The sequence below is a fragment of the Pseudopipra pipra genome, unplaced genomic scaffold, assembly GCF_036250125.1.
Source record: "Pseudopipra pipra isolate bDixPip1 unplaced genomic scaffold, bDixPip1.hap1 HAP1_SCAFFOLD_125, whole genome shotgun sequence".
Lineage (NCBI taxonomy): Eukaryota > Metazoa > Chordata > Aves > Passeriformes > Pipridae > Pseudopipra > Pseudopipra pipra.
The window spans coordinates 1290-12397 of NW_026990604.1; the positions used below are offsets into that span (position 1 = coordinate 1290).

The 11108-nt window shown below is 52.4% G+C and overlaps 2 long non-coding RNA genes across 3 annotated transcripts; both read right to left on the minus strand.

The window, feature by feature from the left end:
• Positions 1-3946: 3946 nt before the first annotated feature.
• LOC135408025 (uncharacterized) lies at positions 3947-5574 on the minus strand. The gene is made up of 3 exons (XR_010427175.1): positions 5439-5574; positions 4877-5054; positions 3947-4294 (listed from the first exon to the last, which is right to left on the minus strand). It is a non-coding gene; the product is annotated as an uncharacterized LOC135408025 (long non-coding RNA).
• Positions 5575-9485: 3911 nt separating this feature from the next.
• Positions 9486-10528, minus strand: LOC135408026 (uncharacterized). Of its 2 annotated transcripts, none has more exons than XR_010427177.1 (3): positions 10485-10528; positions 10104-10228; positions 9486-9577 (listed from the first exon to the last, which is right to left on the minus strand). It is a non-coding gene; the product is annotated as an uncharacterized LOC135408026 (long non-coding RNA). The 2 variants fall into 2 exon arrangements; XR_010427176.1 differs by having other exon boundaries at positions 9486-9580.
• Between the last annotated feature and the right edge of the window lie 580 nt (positions 10529-11108).

The window sequence follows — 11108 nt, forward strand, 5'->3', positions numbered from 1 at the left end:
GCACTCAAAAGCTATCACTGTCCTTCTTGCAGGAGGAATGCAGGAAACTCTGTTTGCCAAGAGCCTCCAGGAGGATTTCCAGCTTTTTGGGCTCTCTTTTAACCATTTCTCCCATCACTGTAGCTGGGACTGTCACCTGCCCTACAGGGGGAACAGCCCACACAGTTCACTTGCAGGGATGCCATTAACTCAAAGTCCCTTCTCAGGGGGGTCACTGCACACCTTGGCCTTTGTTTGCCCTCCCCACCAAAGATGCTTCCAACAGTTCTGAGACATCTGGCAGACCCAGAGCTCTCCTCAGGGAATGCTTCAGCTGCTTAAAGGCTGCCCTTGCACCATCTAGCCAAGGCAGCAAATGCTTACAGGCTGTTGGAAAAGTTGGCAGAACAGTCTTACCACACATCCAGAGGGAGCAATCCAGAGTCCATCCTGTCCTACCATTCCCAGCAAGGCAGTTCATGGGCTGTCTGGGGCTCAGGAGGAGTCAGGGGGCTTCTTTTCTTCCTTCCTGCTTTCCAGATTTTCTCCTGCCAAAGCAAAGGTTTCTTGGCTTTCCTTGCTCAAGTAGATGCAGCAAAGGCCATCTTTTAAATCCAACACTGGAAACTGCTCGAGGTTGTCATTGAAGGGGGTTCTCTCAGGTCCTGCACTCATCAATCCCCTTTGCTATTGGTTTTCTTGGCAGGTTCTTGCATTCACATCCTACAAGCAAACCAGGATGAGCAAATTTAGCTGTTACTGCAACCAATCCAAGCTGGCATTCTGATTTTAAAGGGTACTGGGTTTGCCTTACCAGGAGAGATCCCACATCAGGGGTAATACCTACAGGTTCTGCCCTCTTCCACTCTCCTGCAGTTCCACTGGCCCACACCACAGGAACAACTGCAGCTGCCACTTCAGTCAGGACCTTGCTGCTGACAGGAGTTATTCCCTGCACAACAAGAGCTGCTGCTTGGATGCAATTACAGTTTTAACATCCCCAGTTTTCCATTTCATTTCTGCCTCAACTTTTCCAGTCCATCTCTTCCTAGCACAAGTTTGGGTGAGTTTGGGCAATAGACAAACTGAGGAATTCCCCAATGTTTTCCCAGTTTCACCCCTGTCACACCAATCACCTTAACACTGCCAGTCCTTAATTCTCCCTCTATTGGGTTAAGGACTGAGGAAGTTGGACCTGTGTCTGACCAGGACATGTGCAAACCAAATGCTGGGGACTGGAACACACACCTGGCACTCCTGCAGCTCTTACCATTACATTCCAGAGAAAACAGCCAATTGGACCCTCACTGCTCATTTCTTAATCCCAATCCCACACTGCTTTGGCACTTGGAGCACCACTTTTAGAACACAATTACAGTCCATTAGAGAGCTCCAAGTCCAGCAGGGACAGGTACCCCTGGGATACTCTCAGGAATGCCTGAATCCATGGCAGGGACCTTGCTTTGAGCTCCCCAGGGCCGGGCACCCCGAGGATCTCCCCGAATAATCCTTTCGGTGCGCGCTGGAGTCCTCGGGGTGCCCCAACCCGGGGGCACCAACAGCACTGTCCCTCCAGGGGGCCAATTTGGTCCCAAGGCTTCAATGGACAGCCCAAAAGGCATTTCAAGAGGCCTTCTTTGGAACCCACCAACGGGTATGGGCAGGAAGCCACAAGAAGGCCTCATTTCTAAAGGCAGGGGGATCTTGCCTGTGTCCCAGACTGGTCCGGGGATCTGAGGCCCTTCCCGAGAAAATCTCGGTGCCGGCGTGAAGGGCCAGAGATCCCTTGGAGCCACGGGAGAGCAGGCACAGAGTCCCTCCTGGCGGCCAATTTTCCTGCCTGAAATCAACTCTTCAAAAAAGCCTCTAAGACTCAGCTGGTGAGTTTTAGAAGCCAGGCATTCCTTGCTTACAACACCCTGCCATCATCCCAGCCCCACGGGTGCCCTGTCAATCAGCTCCCAAATTGCACACACAGGTATCTCCACTGCAGCTGACATGGCAGCAATACAGGAGGATTCATTTTCCTTCCCTGCATTCCTGTTCCACAGTCAGGACATTTTCCAAGACTCATTACCATACACACCTACTCTTAGAAGGTTTCCAAGGGGCTTCACTGAGGGTCTTCCCAGGTCTGCTCTGTCTGGAGCCCTCAAAGTCCTCAGTGCCTGCCTTAGGAACCTCAACACAACTCACCTGCTTACACTGCAACTTGCTGCTGCTTGCCTGCTGCCTCACTTCCCTTCTTTCTTCACCTCCCTTGCTTGGCCCCTTTCAATCCCTTGGCTCAGCTCTCTGCAGTTTCCAGGCTACATCCCACTGCAAAAAGGATCAGCCCTTGTTACATCTCAACACTCAGACAGCATTCCCCCTTTATTCTTGACACTGGGCCATCAGGCCAGTGTCTCCTTATTTAAAGCACAGTTCGACTCCTCAGTGACAACAACAGCTACAGCCCTGAATCCTAACACAGGCTGAGACACAAACACGGATGGGAACTCTGAAGCATCCACTTTGTTCTGCTCACCAATCCAAAGGAGCTTTCTGAACTCAAGAAGAGACCCAACATCCTTTTTCTGCAACTTTGGCTACTATAAATGGATCCACAAGACCTGGAAAGGCCCTTCCCACTTCACCTGCAGGGCTGGCAGTGCCACCACTGGACACGGACCCAGTGGCTGGGCAGGAACGGAGGGGCTGGGGCGTCCAATCCATCGGCCCAGGCGGCACCAGGAGTTCCTGGAGTTCCTGCAGGGGAGAGCCTCAAGACAACAAAGGATTAGGAAAAGGATCATTTTTAACTTTAATAGGTATATCTCCTGGAATATGGGGACTTTGACAAGGCCTACTGGTGCAACAAGGACACACTCAAGGCTATCTATTCAAAGGATCTACCAGCACTCAAAACTATCACTATCCGTCTTGCAGGGGGAACTCAGGAAAATCTCTTTGCCAAGAGCCTCCTGGACGATTTACAGGTTTTTGGGTTCTCTTTTAACCATTTTTCCCATCACTATAGCACGGACTATCACCTGCCCTACAGGGGGAACATCCCACAAAGTTCACTTGCAGGGATGCCATTAACTCAAAGTCCCTTCTCAGGGGGGTCACTGCACACCTTGGCCTTTGTTTGCCCTCCCCACCAAAGATGCTTCCAACACTTCTGAGACATCTGGCAGACCCAGAGCTCTCCTCAGGGAATGCTTCAGCTGCTTAAAGGCTGCCCTTGCACCATCTAGCCAAGGCAGCAAATGCTTACAGGCTGTTCTTAAAAGCTGGTATAAAAGTCTTACCACACATCCAGAGGGAGCAATCCAGAGTCCACCCCGTCCTACCATTCCCAGGAAGGTAGTTCATGGGCTGTCTGGGGCTCAGGGAGGAGTCATGGGGCTTCTTTTCTTCCTTCCTGCTTTCCAGATTTTCTCCTTCAAAAGCAACACCCATCTTTTAAACCTAAGGTTGTCATTCAAGGTGGTTCTCTCAGGTCCTGCACTCATCAATCATCTTGGACATTGGTTTTCTTGGCAGGTTCTTGCATTCACATCCTACAAGCAAACCAGGATGAGCCAATTTAGCTGTTACTGCAACCATCCAGTCTGGCATTGTGATTTTAAAGGGTACTGGCTTTGCCTTACCAGGAGAGATCCCACATCAGGGGTAATACCTACAGGTTCTGCCCTCTTCCACTCTCCTGCAATTCCACTGGCCCACACCACAGGAACAACTGCAGCTGCCACTTCAGTCAGGACCTTGCTGCTGACAGGAGTTATTCCCTGCACAACAAGAGCTGCTGCTTGGACACATTTAGTTCCAGCAATTACAGTTTCAACAACCCCAGTTTTCCATTTCATTTCTGCCTCAACTTTTCCAGTCCATCTCTTCCTAGCAGAGGTTTGGGTGAGTTTGGCAAATGGACCAACCGAGGAATTCCCCAATGTTTTCCCAGTTTAACCCCTGTCACACCAATCACCTTAACACTGCCAGTCCTTAATTCGCCCTCTACTGGGTTAAGGACTGAGGAAGTTGGACCTGTGTCTGACCAGGACAGGTGCAAACCAAATGCTGGGGACTGGAACACACACCTTGCACTCCTGGAGCTCTTACCATTACATTCAAGACAAAATAGCCAATTGTACCACCACTGCTCATTTCTTCTGTGCCACAGCAACATCATTCCAGGCCTCTCACTGCCAACCCTATGCTTCTCCCAGCAGCTCCAGTGGCACCAGAACCTGCCCTGAAGGCACAAAGGGTCCTTTTGGGAGCACCACGACCCATCTGGACTGTAGCACTGGAATTCCATCTCCTGGACAAGCTGGGAGAAGCCGGGAAGACAACCAGGACCTTACAGGTCAACTGGGGGCACCTCTTCATCCAACAGCAGCTCCAAGAAAGGTACTGAGTCAACACCTCACCAAAAACACAGGAAAACAACTGCCAACACCTCGACAATCACTCCAGTTTTCAATTGATAAAGCAACACTGAAGAAAAGCTTTTCAGACACTTGGCAAGACTCCATCCCACTTTAACCAGTGTGTGGGACTCGTTCCCAGCCTCCTGAGGTTCATTTCCCACCTCCCTTGGGGCTGCAGTACAGTTGGTTCTACACACACACAGGGAGCTGCTGCTCCTGCATTCCAGTCTCCTGGTTCCCCTTGCAACTCCTCCAGCTGTTTGCCCAGCTCTCCAGTGCCCATTCCTTTGCCCACTGCACTTGTTCACAGCCCCAGGGCTCCCAGGGCCACCCTGGGCTCTCCCCTGCCCTGACACTCAGGGCCCTTTCCCAGCCCCGACTCCATCCAGCACTGACCCAGCTGCTGCACCTGCAATTCTCCTGCTCCTGCCCTCCCTCTGCCTGCAAAACACCCCTGCCAGCTCCTGCACCCCACCTCTTACCTCCCAGCAAAGCAGAGCTGCATCCTCCTGGATCCTCCAGCTGGATGCTGCTGGCTCTGGGCAGCTCCCACCCTTCAGCAGGGGATGCCAAAGGCAGCTCTGGGGACTGGCCCCAGGGCAGGGACACCCACTCTGGCTCACACCAACACTCAGCCAGCTCAGGCCTGGGCTCTTCTGCCTGCAGGGCAACAAACAGCCAAGCAGGGACACTGGGACACTCCAAGGAAACAGGCAAAACAAACTCAGCAGCCTGGCACACCACAGCCCCCAGACCTGCCCAGGCTCCAGCTGCTGCACAGACCTGTGGCCACACAGGACCCAAACCCACCCCCAGCACAGACAACCCTGGGCAGGTCAAGCTGCTCATTCCCAAACACAACCAAACATCCATCCCACTGTCTGCCAGCCCCTGCTCCCAGCAATCCATCATCTTTCCCATTTCCTTTCTTTACAGGTCCTTCCATTCACATTCTACTATCAAACCATGATCAGCAAATTTAGCTGTTAATAAAACCAATCCAGCTTGGCTTCCTAATTTTAAAGGATACTGGGTTTGCCTTACCAGGAGAGACTCTGGCTTAGGGGTAATTCTTACAGCTTCTGTCCTTGTCCATTTTCTTGGAATTCCACTGGCCCACACCACAGGAACAACTGCAGCTGCCACTTCAGTCAGGACCTTGCTGCTGACAGGAGTTATTATCCCTTTGTAAACACCAAACTGCTTCAATACAAACAATCTAGTGGACACTACAACTCCTTGGCACTTTCAGTGTAACCAGTGCAAGTCAGTTCCTAAGTTACACAAGGTTTTCTTCTCAAGTTGTAATTAATTAAGATATCAAAACAACAACAACTGTGAGATAAGAGATCCCCCCCAATGGTTCTACTTTTAGGGAAACAAAAACCCAAACCCCCATCCCCAGTACTACAATAGCTCAGGCTCCCAGAAAGGCCCAGGGGCTGGGCTGGGGCTTTTGGCTGCCCTGGAGCACAGGCAGGAACACGATGTCACCACCCCACAGCCACAGCTGAGAACCCAAAGAGCAGCCACACCAGCAGCTCCTGCCAGCCCTGCTGGGCTGGGCCTTGGGGAGGAAGGGCACTGACCTTTCTTCCTGCCTAGGAGCAAAGAGCCTCCTTGCTGAGCACTTCTCCTGCCAAGGGCATCAGCTCAGAGGGGAAGTTCATCAAGGGCAACTTCTTGCACTGAGCAAGATTCCTCTTCCCTGGACAATCTCTTTCCAGCTGAACTCAGAAGTACACACAAAAGTTCAGGTGTTACCTAAAATTTCATACAAGAACCTCTGAGACTCAATGGATGAGTTTTAGAAGCCAGGCAATCTTTTATTCCCATGCTCTTGAATCATTCCAGCCTGCCAGGAGTCCCTTTGGCAATAAGCTCCCAAAGGGCACACACAGGTATCTCCACTGCAGCTGACATGGCAGCATTACAGGAGGATTCATTTTCCTTCCCTGCATTCCTAATCCCTACTCAGGACATTTTCCAACACTTATCACCATACACACCTACCCTTACAAGGTTTCCAAAGGGCTTCACCGAGGGCCTTCCCAGGTCTGCTCTGTCTGGAGCCCTCAAAGTCCTCAGTGCCTGCCTTAGGAACCTCAACACAACTCACCTGCTTACACAGCAACTTGCTGCTGCTTGCCTGCTGCCTCACTTCCTTCTTCCTTCTTTCTTCACCTCCCTTGTTTGGTCCCTTTCAATCCCTTGGCTCAGCTCTGTGCACTTTCCAGGCTACATCCCACTGCAAAAAGGATCAGCCCTTGTTACATCTCAACACTCAGATATCATTCCCCCTTTATTCTTGACACTTGGCCATCAGGCCAATGTCTCATTATTTAAAGCAGAGTTTGACTCCTCAGTGACAACAACAGCTACAGCCCTGAATCCTAACACAGGCTGAGACACAAACATGGATGGAACTCTGAAGGATCCACTTTGTCCTGCTCACCAACCAAAAGGAGCTTTCTGAACTCAAGAAGAAGAGACCCAACATCCTTTTTCTGCAATGTCAACTGCTATAAATGTGATCCACAAGACCTGGAAAGGCCCTTCCCACTTCACCTGCAGGGCTGGCAGTGCCACCACTGGACACGGACCCAGTGGCTGGGCAGGAACGGAGGGGCTGGGGCGTCCAATCCATCGGCCCAGGCGGCACCAGGAGTTCCTGGAGTTCCTGCAGGGGAGAGCCTCAAGACAACAAAGGATTATGGAGATCATTTTAAACTTCAATAGGCATATCTCCTGGAATACTGGGACTTTGGCAAGGCCTACTGGTGCAACAAGGACACACTCAAGGCTATCTATTAAAAGCATCTACCAGCACTCAAAAGCTATCACTGTCCTTCTTGCAGGAGGAATGCAGGAAACTCTGTTTGCCAAGAGCCTCCAGGAGGATTTCCAGCTTTTTGGGCTCTCTTTTAACCATTTCTCCCATCACTGTAGCTGGGACTGTCACCTGCCCTACAGGGGGAACAGCCCACACAGTTCACTTGCAGGGATGCCATTAACTCAAAGTCCCTTCTCAGGGGGGTCACTGCACACCTTGGCCTTTGTTTGCCCTCCCCACCAAAGATGCTTCCAACAGTTCTGAGACATCTGGCAGACCCAGAGCTCTCCTCAGGGAATGCTTCAGCTGCTTAAAGGCTGCCCTTGCACCATCTAGCCAAGGCAGCAAATGCTTACAGGCTGTTCTTAAAAGTTGGTATAAAAGTCTTACCACACATCCAGAGGGAGCAATCCAGAGTCCACCCCGTCCTACCATTCCCAGGAAGGCAGTTCATGGGCTGTCTGGGGCTGAGGGAGGAGTCAGGGGGTTTCTTTTCTTCCTTCCTGCTTTCCAGGTTTTCTCCTTCAAAAGCAAAGGTTTCTTGGCTTTCCTTGCTCAAGTAGATGCAGCAAAGGCCATCTTTGCAATCCAATAGTGGAAACTGCTCGAGGTTGTCATTCAAGGTGCTTCTCTCAGATCCTGCACTCATCAATCATCTTGGTCATTGGTTTCTTGGCAGGTTCTTGCATTCACGTCCTACAAGCAAACCAGGATGAGCAAATTCAGCTGTTACTGCAACCAATCCAGTCTCGCATTCTGATTTTAAAGGATACTGGGTTTGCCTTACCAGGAGAGATCCCACAGTAGGGGTAATACCTACAGGTTCTGCCCTCTTCCACTCTCCTGCAATTCCACTGGCCCACACCACAGGAACAACTGCAGCTGCCACTTCAGTCAGGACCTTGCTGCTGACAGGAGTTATTCCCTGCACAACAAGAGCTGCTGCTTGGACACATTTAGTTCCAGGAATTACAGTTTCAACAACCCCAGTTTTCCATTTCATTTCTGCCTCAACTTTTCCAGTCCATCTCTTCCTAGCACAGGTTTGGGTGAGTTTGGCAAAGAGAGAAACTCAGGAATTCCCCAATGTTTTCCCAGTTTCACCCCTGTCACACCAGTCACCTTAACACTGCCAGTCCTTCATTCTCCCTCTACTGGGTTAAGGACTGAGGAAGTTGGACCTGTGTCTGACCAGGACATGTGCAAACCAAATGCTGGGGACTGGAACACACACCTGGCACTCCTGCAGCTCTTACCATTACAGTCCCGAGAAAACAGCCAATTGCACCATCACTGCTCATTTATTAATCCCAATCCCACACTGCTTTGGCACTTGGAGCACCACTTTTAGAACCCAATTACACTCCATTAGAGAGCTCCATGTCTAGCAGGGACAGCTACCCCTGGGATACTCTCAGCAATGCCTGAATCCATTGCAGGGACCTTGCTTTGAGCTCCCCAGGGCCGGGCACCCCGAGGATCTCCCCGAATAATCCTTTCGGTGCGCGCTGGAGTCCTCGGGGTGCCCCAACCCGGGGGGCACCAACAGCACTGTCCCTCCAGGGGGCCCAATTTGGTCTCAAGGCTTCAATGGACAGCCCAAAAGGCATTTCAAGAGGCCTTCTTTGGAACCCCCCAATGGGTATGGGGAGGAAGCCACAAGAAGGCCTCATTTCTAAAGGCAGGGGGATCTTGCCTGTGTCCCAGACTGGTCCGGGGATCTGAGGCCCTTCCCGAGAAAATCTCGGTGCCGGCGTGAAGGGCCAGAGATCCCTTGGAGCCACGGGAGAGCAGGCACAGAGTCCCTCCTGCAGGGCCAATTTTGCTGCCTGAAAACAGCTCTTCAAAGAAACTTCTAAGACTCAGCTGGTGAGTTTTAGAAGCCAGGCATTCCTACACACTGTGAGATATTTTAAAAGCTTACTGAGTGAAAAAACATACAGCTTTTATCAGTGACATCTGACCTCCCACAGACAGCTCCTTTTCCCTTTCAGTACAAAATTATTTTCATGGAATCATTTAATAGGAAGTGCCCAGGAACCCCAGACTGTGCTTTCCAGAACAGAAAATAAACAGAGGGAAGGAGCTTTGCATGAGTGTAACATACTCCAGAACACACCTGACTTTAGTTTTACTCTGTATGCTCAAATATAGCAGAAGACAAAAACTCCAGCAGGAGAGCTGGCACATTACCCATGGTACCCTCAAAGTCCCCCTTAAGAGACCTGGAGAAAAATCGTAGTTGTGCGAGTCCCTTTTGCCTGCAGATGGCTGGGGATCCTCTCCATCCACCTCGTGCTCTCCCAACAGCAGAAAGGGGAACCTCAGGGACACGGTGGCACTCGACATCCTGCTGAGAGAACAAGGAAACCTTTAGCATAAAGGGGAGTTGGAATCTAAAACTTCCTTTCCTGGGAGCTTTGTGAAGCCTGCAACCAAGAGGGGGAAAATTTGCATCTCCTTTGGTGCAGGTGTCAACAGAGGCCAACAGAGCTTTCACCTTTTTCAGACAACTGTGCCCTTTTTGGCTCCCTGGCAGCTCCAATGGCACCAGAACCCCCTTCCTGCACACCCACGGGTGTCACACACAGGCACCCACACACCTTTGCTCCAGCCCACACGGGGCCAACATTTCCTCACCCTGCACATCCCAAGGGGAGTAGTTTTGCTAGAGAGCACAGCAACCCCCCTGTCCTCACAAACTGCCTCCCTGCAAAAAAAGGAATAATTTCTCCTGGACACTCCTCCCACAGTCAAGGTTTTTTAAAATGTGCTCAGGGTCCCTCCCAGCTTCTGCCTGCCCTTGCATTTAAAGGCATGGGCATGTTTCAACAGCAAACCCAGCTCCTCCCTGGCAGTATAAGCCCTGCTCTCACCTGGACAGACTCCCGGGCTCGGCACAGCTGTGGCTCATGGAGCAGCTTCCCAAGGCCCTTCTCTCTCCCAGCAGGAAGCACAACTCGCCTCCACTCCCCAGCACCAGGGGAAACCACGAGCCAGGCTGCAAACTGACACAGAACAACCAAAAAGCATTAATGCAGCACCAAGAAACCAAGTTAAAGCAGTCTTTGCCTCGTAACCCTGCACGGGGAAAGACTTTGGGATTCCGAGGCAATCCCTGAGACACCCAGAGAGCAACAGCCCCGCAGCCCTGCCACGGCTCCCCCGGGGTCACCCGGCAGGGAAGGGGCTTACCCGGCCCCCGCTGCCCAGCACAAGGCGCCCCTAAACGCCCCCCGGCTCCCCCGGTCCATAACCCAGCGGCCAAGGCGCTCTCCCCTCCGCAGCCCGGGCAGCAGCGGGGCACCGCCCTCAGCCCTCACACACAACCGACCGCACCCCCCCCGCCGGCCCTTTATACCGCGGGCCGCCAGCGCTGCCCAATCAGCGCTCGAGCGCCGCCGCCCAATCCCAGCCCGCCTGGCCCTGCGGCCCCGCCCCGCCCGCTCAGCTGAGGGAGATCGGGAACTGGGGACAGGAACCTGCTGCTGGGGGAGACAGCCTGGAGATGGAATTGCACACGGGCACCTGAAGCCCAGGCGATTTGCTTGCCTTGGCAAGGCCCTGTCACAGGAAATCTTGCTCCCAGTCACAGGAAATCTCTGTTTCCCTGCCCATCCCTGGAGACAGGTGGCCCCTAAAATCCCTGGCAATCAGGAAGCACAGGCTGGAGGAGCTGGCAGGACCCAGTGGCCGTGTGTGCTGTGTGACACCGTGTCCTGCAGCCCCACGGACCTGCACAGCAGGGACAGGTCCTGGCAGCGTTTCAGTGCTGAGGCCAAAGCTGGGGCTCAGGGACAGCTGGGGCACGTGGCAGCTCTGGGAATCTCTGCCATGGATGGCTGGGCATTCCAGGACTGCCTGCTGGGCAAAGGAGCTTC